Source organism: Grammomys surdaster, unplaced genomic scaffold, assembly GCF_004785775.1.
Source record: "Grammomys surdaster isolate TR1022 unplaced genomic scaffold, NIH_TR_1.0 125701, whole genome shotgun sequence".
Lineage (NCBI taxonomy): Eukaryota > Metazoa > Chordata > Mammalia > Rodentia > Muridae > Grammomys > Grammomys surdaster.
Window position 1 is genome coordinate 291933 of NW_021620536.1, and position 15306 is coordinate 307238.

A 15306-nucleotide genomic window follows, 5' to 3' on the forward strand; every position below is an offset into this window, starting at 1 on the left:
TATTTCAAAAAAAAAATCAAATCACTCTTCTTTGTTTCCATAGTATATACTAAGAGGTGCCAGAATGAGTCTGAAATATTTGTATTGTATTTCCATGGATCTCAGAATGAGCAATCAACAGATGTGTCACATGTACATGCATATAGATTTCCAAAAATTAAACAATGGATCTTTGTCCGAAAGTTAGAAGCTCGTTTTTTTCAGCAACTGAACGCAAAAGTAAAATAAAATATTTCCAATTTATAGTCATAGAACAGACATTGGTTTTTTTCCAAATAACTTTGCTGATATTTCCCTTTCCTGATAAGAGAAAGAAAAAAAAACTACTTTGATGAAGTGATGACTTTAGACACCACCATAAGTGATTCTATTTTTTTTTCCTGGAACATCATCTGGGTGATATGATCTCCACAGAGCTGGAAGAACAATGAGAAGCCTCACTGACTAGCCCCTCATCAATGGAGCTTAGAGCCAATCATTTCCATCTTAAATATCAATGAATGAAAAACATATGGGAAAAAATTAGATCACAAGTGATTGAAGACTTATGTATGAATTCCAAAAAAAAAAAGAAGACAATCTGTGTGCATTATATTTTAAGCATCGTTGGTTTAAAACTTCATAGCTCCTAGGGCATTTCCTCCTTCAGACATGCATGGAGGGTGGATGCCTAGTACTGGTGGAACACTGTAAACTGTGTAGAGTTTATTGAAATATGTTGCTGGACAGAGATCTTGGATCTACTCCATGGAAGACACTTGTGCAATTCAGTCCTGCCAGGAGTGATTGAAGGCCGCAGTGCTGTCTCTTCTTGAACTATGGCAGGTGGGAAGTGGGACAGCAGGGCTGGAGGCTTGCTTTGGATCTCTGGGGGCCTTCCATTTTCCTGCTTCATTTCTGCTTAGCAGCAGGTTGATTTAGAAGTCTTTCTCCCACTTTGCCTCTTTTAATATTCGGTTTCCCTTCTGAATTAGTTAAGGTTCTTTGGGTTACATTTAATAACAGAAATCAAATTGAGCCAATGCAAGCAAAGAGGAAAGAAATGAGGCAGTCAGGAAGCGCAAAGCCTTGGGGGATCCAGGGCTCTCAAAGTCTTCATCTCATATCTTTGTTCCTCGAGCAGATGGGCTTCACTTTTTCTCTCTGCAGTCCAACTTTTTCATCTCTTCATACTGAGGAAAGAAAATGATTGACAGCCTCTCAGCCTCTGTTACAAATGCCTGGGAAAGAAGGAATTTGATTGGTCCAGCTTTTGTCTGGAGAATGTATCCCATAGTTCATTTACGTCTGGCCAGTGGTATCAGATGTCTCTGGATGTCACTGTTGTCAAATCACAAGGATGAGATATGAGATGTCTTCGGATGTCACTGTCATCAAATCCAGAGTATGGGACATAAGATGAGATATTCAGTTCTTTAAGATGGGACCTGAAAAAGGCCACAGTCAGGGAGCTGACATCCTCTTTGTGCTTTCTAAGTCAGGGGAAGAAAGAAGCATGTTCTAGAATATTCTGCATCCTTTTACTTTTGAAACTCAATCCTCTCTCCACCAAAATAGGGAAATTCTTTTTGTCTTATTCCATTCAATATGAAAGCACAAAGCACAACTATATAGGGACATTTTTTTGTACAGGGTTTGTAGCTAAGGAGGCAAGAGGGACCAGGAGCCATGTTGGTCTGCTCTTGCTCTTCCAGGATAACTTAGACATGGTGGTTGAGTCTTACTTGTCCCAAACTATGCTACACTACAGCTCAAGAGTCAGAAGAGATGGGAGAATGACCCTCCTTACATAGATGATCTACAGAAAAGACCTTCCAACCAAAAACATTATTTTTTCCTCTCGGGTATAGTTCTGCTTACTAGAATTATGAAATTGAACAAATCCAGACACACATTTTACATTTATTTGCATATCCACATGTGCAACTTATTTTTCTGAAATGCTTCTTTTTATAGTTCTTTTTATTTTTCGACATTACAATGCAATTATTTTATGTTCCCATTCCCTTTCTTCCTCCAAACCTTCCCTTGTTCTCTTTAAAATTCATGGACTCTGGCCTATATTTTCTTGAGTGTGTGTGTGTGTGTGTGTGTGTGTGTGTGTGTGTGTGTGTTACTAAATGCATGAATGTAACCTTCTCAGTCAATATACTGTTTCTTGTGTGTCTGTTTTCAGGGCTGACTATTGGTATTGGATAACCAGTTGGTGTGTTCTTCCCTTGGGAAGGCTGTTTCACCTGCTCTCAACATTCCATAGTAGCCTGCAGTAATTTTTGTAGGCTTGAGGCCTCATGAACTTTCCCCTACCCATGGTACCACATCTAATGGCCTTGTTGTGGTTCGGGTCATATTTAGGCAATTATGTTGTTGAGACATTTTGAATGTGACTTCTGACATTTGTAGGTGACATGTTGTCTCACAGCAAACTCCCTGTTCCTTTGGCCACTATCGTTTTCTGACTCCTTCTGAAATAATCACTGAGCCTTGAGTGCAGGACTTGCATTGCAGATGTATCAGTTGGGACCGGGCTTCACAACTCTTCAGTTTGGTAGGTTGTTGCAAAGAGAAGGTTCCTTGATGAGAGGTAAGGACAATATTTACTTATGGGTATGAAGACAAATGTTTAGAGTGTGGTTACTGATTGTACTGTGTAAAGTGGCAGCCATAAGATCTCCACTGTCTATGAGTTCACTAACCCTGGATGGTTGTCTTGGTTTCTAGCATGAAGTATTATTTCCCTCTTGTGTGAGTCTTAAGTTTGAGAGTTATCAGTTAGTTCCACACTATGTGTGCCGCCATTGCAACTTTTGGCTCATTGAGCCATGTGGGTCATTGTTGTGATTCATAACTGTCATTGCTGCACAGAGTATTTCATTTTATTCCCATCTTTGAAAGTCTACACAGTTCTTCCTGGTATCATGGAAGTTGATCATCAAGAAGGAAGTTTTCATGTCAGTTGTAGCCTAATGTTTGCAGTGCATGCTATCTTCAGCAATAAGAACTTATCTTTTGTTTCTGCAGAAAATCAAGTGTAATAGCAATTCCTTATAATGTTTTGGGAATCTCTAGGACAACCCTGCCCAGCAACTTAAAAAAAGAGTTTCTCATGCCTGTTGTTGGGTTTTGTTAGATGGCTTATGGCTCATGGGAGATGCAATATGAGACCAGATGAAGAAAAGAAGTCTCCACACTTTCTGTGTTGTTGCGATCTGCTCCAGCCACTGTGGAAATCTGTTAGAAGAATCTTCAAATCTATGAGAATAAATCTACACTATGACCCAGCTATGCCTCTCCTTGGCATGTGCCCAAGGGCTTAGCATCATACTCCACAGATACTTGCTCGGCCATGTTTCTTACTGCTCTAGTCACGATAGATTGTAAGGGGAAACAACCCAACTGCCCTTCAACAGGTGAATGGATAATGAATATAAGGCACTCATAGACTATGGAATGCTATTCAACTCTAGAGAAAAATGAAATCAAGAACTTAGAGGTAAAAAGATGGAAAAGATCATTGAGTGAGGTAACCCAGACCCAGCAAGACAAACCATGCCTGCTTTCTTGTCTGAGGCTCTTAACCCCACAATTTCAGATGTTAGTACACAGCCTAGATAAACTGCAGAAATCAAAGATATCAGAATGGTGAAAGAAACAAGGCTGGGAGACATTCTGAAATAATTTATTATTTTTTCACGTTTAACAACTATATACTAGAATGCTGAATTTCTGTATCATGCTAAGTTCTGCAGCAAATGTTAAAATCATCTTCATGAACAATCCACATGCATCAAATAATTTTAGAATGGATCCAATATAAAACATGCTATATGATTTAAATTTCATTTCAATGACTGACTCTTTTCATAGAGTGGTGCAAAATATGTAGAAGTGCATTTTGATACGCAATAGCCCTGGAAATATACAATCTCAATTATCTCCTTCACTGTCCATTAGTCTGTGGCATGAAGCATACGCTGTTTAGCCTGGATTTGTTTATTTAATCTTTATTTTGACTAGTAAAGTCTGTACAGAATTTTAAAAGTATTGGATATTTCTATTTTGTCACTTCTCTGTGAAGAAAATGGGTCATCGACGTGCTAAGTATTATGTGAGAATTCTGAAAAATCACTAAATAATAAGATAAACTATCCAGAGTTACATGGATGTACTCCTTAATATTTAAGCCTATTTCAGGTGTCTCTAATGACAGCTGTTAAATTGATTTCATTGTAAGGTGACAATAATAGCAAAGGAAACAATGGAGCCTAAAATCTGCAATGAGAGAGCTGATTCTGCTAAAACAGAGGTGGCTGACTTTCCACAATGCCTGTTCACTAGTGCTGAGTCAACAGGTTGTGGATTTTAGTAGGAGTCCTCCCCACTCAGGACAAAGGCTCCATTTTCTTTAGAGCTATGTGTAGTCCAGTGGTCAGTAGAATGCTGGCAGAATGTGCCTGGTGATCAGGGTCTAGAAAGCTTTCAGACAATAAGTCCGTCACCTATAACAGACTTGCCATTGCTGGAGTTCCAGCAGTTTCTTGGGCCATGAGATTATCTAGTGTCTGAAGCCTTATGAAGAATTGTGAGACAAAAGAAGATGAGGTCCATGGTAACGTGTGTCACCATGTCAGCTGCCCATTTTACCTTTGCTGAGAGTAAGATGGGAATGCATCTTCTTGACTGAGGCATAATTATTTTAGATTTTTTCTGGTATCTGCAATCAAATTTAACCCTAGCTTACCTTCTCATCATAATCTAAAGATGTAAGTGCAATGTATGTGAGTGGAATGTCACACTGGAGTGACAGCTTGGAGCTGATACAAGTTAGAGGAACTTGAGGAATATTCCAACTACCTAGGAGAAAGACACACATAAGACAAAGCATGAAAACGCCAGAGATGATGGTATCATGATATGAATATGGGGGATGGCTTATTGAGTGAAAACTTAGAATCTGGGAAATGACAGCACATGTACCATTTCACAGGAATGTATTATTTGATTACTATTTTAGCCTATGTACATAGGATGTACCTCAACAAAAACGGTAAGAGACTCATGCCCAAAATGTGTAGTACTCATGCCCCAAATGTGAGCCAAGGGCTCAAGAAGAACTCCTCGAAGAATAAATAGATGTAAGAAAATCTCCAGAGCACAATGGATGATGGAACACTTCAGTGCTTGACTACGTACTTCTGAACCTGCGTTGTTTGCCTTAAATGGATGATATGTGTCATGAGGTATCACTGGTTTGGGTGACACCACTGTATACTACTTCATCAGGAAATGACTGTTGATGTGTTTCCCCACTGCTTTAAGAAGGTTTCCATATGGTCTACAATGAGACGGGAAAGCTATACAATCATCGAGAATTGTATGGATTTATTTATCAAAATATCAAAAATCACTAGTTGTCAACCATTAAATCATTTCATCTTCACAGTGACTACAAGAACAGAAATTGCTGTTATTCCTGCTTTGGAACTGAGGCACTGAGGCACTGGAATGCTGACCAGGTGTGAGACCACACAGCAGGTGGAATGTGATGTGAAGATCTGAATGCAGGCAGCCAGGATCAACACATACACATGCAAACAAGCATGACTACCTTGTGTCCTATTCTTCTGCTCTCCAAAGCCTTTTATTCAGAGAAAACTCAAACATGAACTGATAGGTGCTGTGTGCAGCCCACTGCTAAACAGTTTTTGTGTATATGCATTATCTCATCTAAAGCTTTTGAGAATCCTAGGAGACTGAAGCTCCATTGTGTGGATACAAACATATCAGATAAATTTTAAAAATGTACGTCAAGGTCCAATGACTTAAAATGAATAAACTGTCACACCAGTCTTCGTTTCTCTAGAACATCTACTATGAAAAAGTGCAAAATAGAATAGAGAGCAAGCTAGATTAAGAAATAATGGGAAATGGGGTGTTAACATAATTTAAATTGGATAGAGAGAAGAAAATGAATGTAAGCATGGAAAATCCTATGGGGGAGGGAAAAAAAACCAAGAGTAATGAGAACCAAAACATTCTTACATCACCAAAGTAATAATTTAGTTTTCTGTAAAAAAAAGGGGGGGTATGTATGTTTTATGCATTGTTATAAATACAATCATAAATTCCCTTGTTATGGAGCAGATGTGAGAGGAGGGAGCATAACAGTGGGAGATCAGAAATGAGTGAAACATCCTCTGAAATTTAGCTTGGGGGGCCCAGAATCTAAATTTATGTCCCTTTGCTGGATTGGAAAAATATGAGAACCAAACTACCAGGCTAACCTAGGAGTCCTTGTGCTGCCCACCAAGAAGCATGTATTCTGATTGAGTGTTGAACACAGCAGGAAATATCATTACAAACCTGGAATCCAGATTTCTACCAGAAAATGTGAAGCATCTGGCAGTTTTGAAAGGTAATCTTTCCCGATTTACTTTCACATAAACTATACTTGACTACAGCCACAGAAATGATGGGGAAGATTGTTTTTAATGTAGTAGCTCAGAGAACAGCAGAGGGAAACATAAATGAAGACAGCAGTTCGTCTCCTTGATTAGCACAAAACGGGACCCCTAGACCTCCCTCATTCATTAAGAAAGGTAGGTTCCCTTGGGTAGACTTAAGGCTTTTCCCAGTTCCTCCTATGGAGCACATTAATTTCCAGGGTGTTCTGTGGGGCGCCTCTTTCCCGAAGCAATTGGCCATTGATTACCCATTAGTTTGGTGGTTGTTATCTTTCTCTACAGGAAGCTAACTCAAGTTTCAAATTATCTTCCATGACTTTGCTGTGAATGCAAAATCAAGTGCCTTTTTATTAGAAAGACACATTTGTTTATTTCTCTCTCTTCTTTAATTACATCTCCAGTTATAAATCCATGTGAATTAAAGAGAAATGGAGTGTTATTCCCTCTGCTTCTGTTCGTTGAAAAATAAGTGTTATTTGGTCCATGCCTATATAATGCAGAAAGCATTTGATGGCTCTTGTCGCGTTTCTCATGTTCCTTAGATGATCCTTTCAGTATAAGTTCTACTGGAAACAAACAAGAGAAGGCAAAGGCACAGGTTAATCTGGAAGGGGCCTTCTGTGTGGAACCGACGACTGAATGAAGTGAGAAACTTGAGATATTATCAAGGATCAATACATGCTGTCTTTTTCAGCATAAAGAAATGGAAACAGGAGAACCTAGAATTTATATGAATTTATAAAGACATGGAAGGAGTCATTACAATAAAAAAAACACACTGTGAAACATTTAAACTGCACAAGAAACATAAAAGCCAAGTTGAAAGTGTACACTGATCAGTACTATTAGGAAACACCACATTTTTCTTTTCCCCCAAAAAGCAGAGCACAAATTTGGATCTTAATTACAATGAAAGCAAATGTGTAAAAGAGAAGTTTATTTCCCATTGTTACTTGTGTATAATTGATAGCATAACAAAGAATTTCACAGCTATTGTGTATGGCAGATAAGTAACTTGGGTAGAAATCTTGCTCTACATGGCAACCAAACAGCTGTTTATCATTGGCCTAATTATCAAGTAAATGAGATGCTAATTTCTATATTCATAAGAATAAGGCATGCATGAACAAGTACTAGTGTACGCAAAACAGGGCTCAGAGACAAACTTAATAAATAAAATGGTAACGTATTGGTAAATAGATACAAATAGTGTTTAAAACCTAGGCCTTAGCTTGCTGAGAAACTTTGGAGTTTCACCATGCAGCCTCAATCATCCCTGTATTTAATGTACACATAGCAGATGGAAGCCTTCTCCCCAGCCTGCTAGTCTTTATTCAGCCTCTGCAGTGTCTATAGCACACCTATTACAACTGTTCAATGGGGACAAAATCAAACACACTGTACAAAATTAGGAATGACTGTTTTCAGGATTGTGCCACCTGGCTTCCAATTTCCCCAGAACAAGAGATGCCCCCAGTTTTTAAAGGCAGGCTTTTCTTATTAGAAAACACACACACACACACACACACACACACACACACAAACACAAAACCTATGAAGGCTGCAGTGGATCAGTGTGCTGCTCTTCTCCTAGTCAACAGTGCCCCTGTGAGTAAAGTTATGTAGCACCCAGATTTTCTGTTTCCTTATTGACTTGAGAAGAGAACTAATAATTAAAATGATGATGATGATGATGCGGATGATCATGATGACGATGAGCTTAAGAACTTCAAGAATTAAAACAAATACCAAAGTGTGTGAGGATCAAAGTTTTTGAATTTGCAGTCTAGATTAATGGAAAGAAAGATTGTGGTTTTTATTCCTCTTCTAAGACTAGAATTTCAAATTTTTGAAGTGTTGGAAAATACTAGAAGTGTTGGGAAATGCTGGAAAAGACACTTGCTTTCTGTAGAACATAAGATGTTAAGTGCTTTTGGGCACTGATTGACATTCATGATGCTGGGAATCATGGCGACCTTATCCCAACCTTCTCTATACCCAGTATGAGATTGGTGGGAAGAGTGGGAGCTGTAGGACGTTAAGTCCTCAGAGCCTAGCCATGTAGGCTGCCAGTCAGATTTTCTGCCTTTCCTCTTACAGTGAAGACTCCAGGTGTGGGTATTGATTAACTTATGGTAATAAAGGGGTCACCGTGAATGGTGGCATCACAACCATAGTGATACCACTGCATGATACTCCTGACTGAAAATAGAGAGTCTATGTGAGTCTATCATTGCTCCCTTCCCAGCCACAGGTGCATAGGAACTCGCCACACTGGTATCTCCTGGAACTCGGTCACAGTTGCATTTTTGAATCCCTGTCACTGAAAAAAATCAGCTTCAGCAGTCTGCTCTTTGTAGTGGCAGTGTTATTAATGATACCCCCACCTTGCTAATCTGACAGACTTTTACACCGAATCTGAGCATTCAGACTCCCCATAAGTCAAAGTCATCGTTTGGCAGCTGTGACCACTGAAGCTCAGGTTATGAAAAGGTTTCAACTAGAACTGGGCACTTCTTCTCACTGTTCCCCTCCTACTGCCATAATCAGTGTGCACAACATGGCACACCTCTTCGATATACTTGCTACCCACAAAATAGAAAGGCTCTGAAGTCCAACATAACTCATAAAATAGAAACTTTAATTGTTCTCTATAGCCTACTGATTAGACACATATCAACAGAGAATAAAACCACAGTTCATCAGTGACAACTGGAAATCTTTCCTAAGAATAATATCTCCATTTCTGCTATAATTTTTATTTTATAATTCGAAAGAATTTAATATTTTCTGTCATTTACTCCAACAAGCACAGAGCACTGAGCATGTTCTCTAAAACCTAACCAACAGCCCTGCCTCAGAAGCATGTGTTCTCTGCAGTGGAAATATGGATATTCACTGTTGGCTCAGATAGTAGGGAAGGAAACAGTACAGTGGAAATTATTTTGGTAATTCTAAAATAATATGATTCTGTTGGTTTTGTATGAAGTCAACCTAATGAATTGTTGTGGGATCTTTTAATTTTTACTTTTCCCCCCAAGACCTAGAACTATGAGTACTAGTTTTGAAGATAGAAAATACAGTGATGAAAACTCTCTCTCTCTCTCTCTCTCTCTCTCTCTCTCTCTCTCTCTCTCTCTGTGTGTGTGTGTGTGTGTGTGTGTGTGTGTGTGTGCATACACACATGTACAAGTGTTCACTTATGGAGGCCAGAGTTCAACCTTGGCTGTATTTCCTTAGAAAGCATCCTCCTCGTTCTACTGAGACTGAGTCTTTCATTGGCTAGTCTAGAGTTTGCTGATCCAGTTAGGCCAACTTACGCAGGGGTTCCCAGGGATCTTTCTGTCTCTGCCTCTTCAGCATTGGGATATCAGGTGGTATTCATTTCGCCTTGCCTTTGATGTGGTTACCAGAAATCAAACTCAGATCCTCATGCTTCCATGACCACCACTTGAAGTCCTGAACTATCTCCCTAGTTCCTGGCCTGGAGTTCTCAGACTGCTGTATACAGAAGGTTACTAGCACCACACTAGTAACACAATTACTAAGCTTTACCAAGGACTGATTTTTACCTTCTTGAGTAAGTTTCCAAAAGAGGTGCCTAAGAGTCCCCATTCCTTCTTTAATGTAATATTTTAATTAACATTTTGAGAACTTCATACAATGTATTTGGATTGTATTCCTCCCCTGTTCATGCCCTTCACTCCTCCTTTCAGACCTATTTCTACCTCCCCATCATCCAACTTGATGTCCTCCTTTTCCGTTTTTACATTACCCCTGTATCTAATGTGTGCTTCTTACAGATGCATGGCTTTGGGGCCATTTTTGTGGAGTGTTGTAGACCTACTATTGGCTGTACTCTTTAATAAAACAAAAATCAGGTTCGTTTTTTTTTTCTTTCATTCAATACATTGTGCTGTGGTTCTTCTTCCTTCAACTCTTCCCAGATCCTTCTCATGCTCCATCACCTAAATCCACATTCATTTTTTTGCTCTTTAGAACTGACTTAACATCTAACCCTGTCTATAGCTCCTTAGTTAAGGGTAAGAATTATGAATCTCTTTCCTTTCCTGGTAAAACATTGATCATGTGACGGTGATCACAGGTGCCATGAGTTCATGACTGGAGTTTTAGGATCCCACCCAGAAGCTTCTATGTTGTTCAGGTCCTCTCTGTCTCTTGCTTTCACAGTCTTTCTGTTCGTTCTCCCTCGGTGGCCCCTGAGCCTTATGGGAGTGGTAGAGAAGCTTTATTTGTAGCCAGGTACTTCACTGACACATGATATTCTCCTCACTATGATCTGTTGTGAGTTTCTTAATTAACCACTGTCTACTGCACATAAGACTCTTTGCTGATGAAGTCTGAAAGCTACACTAATCTATGAAGAGAGGTATATAATTTAGAAGACCATATGTCCATTTAGCACAACAACAGTCCGGGTTTACCTTTGGGATCTGTAAATTCCTTGACAATAAATTGTTGGTTAAATTTATAATGCCAGGCATGACTGTCTCCTCCCGTGGAGTCGGCCTTAAATCCGACCAGAAAGCAATTAGTTACCTCCATAGTATTTGGAATACTATTGTACCTGTGAGCATGTCTTCCACGTTGGTTATTACTGTAGCTCACATAGTTTCCAGCAGGGCTGGAGTGCTGATGGTACTTCCACACAGCAGCATCTTCTAGTAGCCTATGAAGTTAATCTAGTGATGGAGAATCCTACTAGTTATTACCAGCTTGATTTTTCATATCCTTTTGAAAATATTTGATGTCTTCAGCAATAAAGTCTTGAGCATCAAGTTTTGGTGGACACTCCAGAACATTGGAAGCAGCCTGAATTGATTTCGGATTGCCTAAAAAACTAGTGAAACATGGGTAGAGAGGAAGTGTTTCACATAAAGTGAGATTTTTGCTTGGAAATCTGTGACTTCTGGGAAGAACAGTGCAGGATAACTCCAATTAAATTCTTTTATACAAACGTACATATTTTTAAATCTCCCTCTCTCTCTCTCTCTCTCTCTCTCTCTCTCTCTCTCTCACACACACACACACACACACACATATCCTGGGTGTGAGTTAGTTCTCTGCACACCTTTCTTTACCCTGCTCTCTTATTTGACTTTCTGAAAGAGGTACATGAACACATTCAATTTTAATCTCTTTGAAATATAAATACGACATTTACTGAAGTATGCCATTCCTTAGGAAGATCTCCAAACTCCAAGCAGACAAAACTTGCCTCATGAAGTTCTGAATCATCAATTCTAAGAGCATACCAGCAGAATTTAATAAGTTTTTCTAAGTGCTTAGGAATTCATTAATCAATGAAAAAATAAATCTGAAGAAAATTATTGTAATGTCAGAGACAAATATCAGTGTCAAATGGAATATAAGCAAAAAGAGAAGCTTTCCTAGGGAAGGACAAAGCTACAGAATGACAAAAAAAAACACAAAGAAACCCCCAAAATCAAGTCCAACAAAGTTGAAAAATTTCCACAAGAGCTTTGCCGGACTAAGCATATATGAAGACCACTCTGCTTGACCAAGCAGAATCTCACACAATCTGTTTGATTTCCTCAGACATATTGTTCACATCTGCAAAAATTTTAAGAATCAAGATGCCCCTCACATTTGATGTACATCACCACTTCTGTCCTAGATTGAACTCTCATTTCTCTTTCATCAAAGCAACGTTCACGTTTGTTGCTACCAATAACTAACAGGGATATCAGGGTAATGCCATTTCAACCTAAGTTTTCACCAAGAACTGTGCACCTTGCTGGCAAAGTGAATTTAGACGGTCTACCTGCCTAGTGAGAGTCCTTCAACATCTCCAGGGACTCTCTGTGCCTCTCTACACCTTCACAGTGTTAGAGTTGACAAAACAAGGGTACTTTATTATAGGCCCCAGTATTTTATTTGTATTATATTCTTCCCTGGAGTTGGGGCTTAGAATGGATTACGTAGAAATCAGATATTGGAATCTCATTATCTATTTCTTTAGTGTAATGATAAATAATATTGTATCCTACAGTTAAAACTATTTTATGCTATGAAATATATAGTTCCCTTTAGTTGGACTGAGTAATTTGTGTCAATAATACCAGTACTATGGAAGTACAAAGAGGAGGAGTACCATGAAATTCAAGACCAATCTATCTCTCTGTCTATCAGCTACCTACATTCCTTCTTATGAGCAAAATGTCAAACACATAGCTGGTCTACTTAGTCTACAAAAAGAACAGGGGTGGCTACATCTACCACAAGAAACTGTAGTTGACAAGGTTTAAATCCTGATGGTTCTTTTTGATTTTGTAAAGACCTCAGAATTGAGACTTTGACATTCCAATGTCATAAGATACCTTTAGATTATTTTCTCAGTGTTTAAAAATTGGAGATTTTTTTGATTCCATCTTTATGATCTTTCAACACAGCAGCTGGAAATGTTTTGCTCAGGTCCACCTGGTCTCTAGCTTTGACCATCTTTCTGCTCCTGAGCCTTGTGTGTATGGGCAGTGGTACAGATGTCTTATTTGTGGCTGAATATTCAACTGGCACGTATTCTCATTGCTACAACCAATTAGTTCACCATTGCTTACTCCACAAAAACACTTTCTAGATTAGGTTTAATAACTACACTGGTCCATGAGTTGAGCTATATAATTTAAAGGACTTTGGGGGGTTTACTGAGGTCTATGATCTAGCATGGCCCTTTAAGCCCCACTTCAGTTTTCCCAGCTCTTTAAACAGAAACTCTTGATCACATTGTTCTCACCATCTGTCCATCAGTCGGTTTTGAATGCTTTGAAAATTCAGTGAATTATATATGTTACTTTATTAAACATTCATCAAACAGGCATTTTCATAAAATTCTTAACAATTGCAAAATAATTGTAAAGATCACTCCATTGAGTTTAGGGATTTGGGGATTTTGTTTTGTCTCCACTCCACTTTCTGAGAATCTTGCCATGGGGTCCCAGTTGGCCTTAAATTCCTGGTTATCTCACCTCTGCGTCCAACCGGTTGGGATTACAGGTAAGGACAATCACACTTGCATGGCCTTTGAAACAGTTCTTCAGGAAGACCAGACAGATTGCTATGCTTTGTTTTGATTTGTTTACAGTTTTGACAAAAAAAATTAAATCAATATCTCAGTTCTTATTACTTTTTTATAGCATAAAATAGCTTAACTGATAGTCTTCCTATTTTTCTTTCCTCTGAAGGACTCTGGCCTTCTTTGGAGGACTTCCTTTAGATTTATTTTTAATTTTGTATTCTCTCTCCCCCTCTCTCTCTCCCTTCCTCTGTCCCCCCTCTCTGTCTCTCTTTGTATTTGTGTGTGTGTGTGTGTGTGTGTGTGTATGCCTGTGTGGATGTTTGAGAGAGAAAGACAAAGTGATAGAGAGTACACGTCCTTGTACTCACTTGTGAATGAACATGTCCAGCGGAGGTCAGAAGGGGTCATAAGTCTGGGAGGAACTCAGAAAGCAGGAGAGTTGGCTTCAATTGCTAAGAAAGATCAGTGTCAAGCCAAAATGACTAACACCACTGTCAGTTCTACATAGCTATCATTTCTCAACAGCATGGTAATCCTATTATGTTAGCTAAAACCAATCATCAGATTCCAATATATGGCTAATCCATTGTTCTTCATCAAATTCTTCTAGTAACTTGAAACTTTATATCTCCTTCTCTTCCTTCTTCCCTTTCACATTCTTTTTCTGTCTGTGTTCCTTCTTTGCTTAATTTTATTTTTCCTCTGTCCAGATTCTCTGACTTGGACTAATTGAGTATCATTTTTCGGTAATAGTGATCATAAATCATCAAGTGTCACCTGTAACTAAGTAGCACACTTTCTGTAAAAGGTAAGTGTGTCAAAGCAGATTCTCTCATGGCTTTCACTTGTCAAGAGCACTTCTCAAGGCCTTGTAATGAAATAAAACAAGAAACACATGCTTACATGTTGCATTTGGTCTTTCTGGTCAAGCAACTTGTGATGATAAGAGTCTGGATGAATTATATCATCAGGACTGAGGTCTTATTAAGTTCCTGCCTCAGTTTTAGGCACATACAAAACTCTGTGCATACATTTTTCTTTCCTAATATTATGCAGTGTATGCTATATTACTACATTTTATAAATAGAAATGAAATCTTAGAGAAAATAAAGGCATTTGCAAAATCACGCACTAAATTTCCATTAGAATATTGACACGTCTTGGTCTGGGGAAGCACTTCTACAAAATAATTTTAGAATTTTATAGAATACATATAAAGAAAACTTCAAAAACAGAGATTATTTGTGAAGAAAAAAATAGATTGTTGTTTAATGCATGTAACAAGATCCTTAGAAATAAAAGTATATCTTCTCTTGGAATGGATTCACTCCATCACCACAGTTAGGACGAGCCAGCTAGATGGGCTATAGGAGCTGAAAGTCATTCCATGGCAGTTTGCCTGACATAAAGTTAGAAATTTCTGCAGAAAAACAAGGGTTGGTTATGCCAACTCTATTTGTTAACAGAGTTTTTAGTCCTGGTGGCATGGCTTGTCACTATTGTTCTTTTACTTTCTCAAGTTATCAAAACACTCCGTTCACCATATACTTTCCCTTTGTTTCCTGAGCAGCCTTTGGGAGCTTTTTCTTTTAGAAGCTGTTCCTGATACATGTTCTTTTCCTAGCATTGCTTGACTTGTTAACAATATTGCCAATAGTGTTGATATCTAACCTCTGTTCATTACAGACTAAGCATAAAAGTATTATTCTCTTCAAGTTTTTTTATCAGCATCTTTTCAATTCATCTTCTCTATACTCATCATTTTTCAAACCTTTTTCTCTAGTT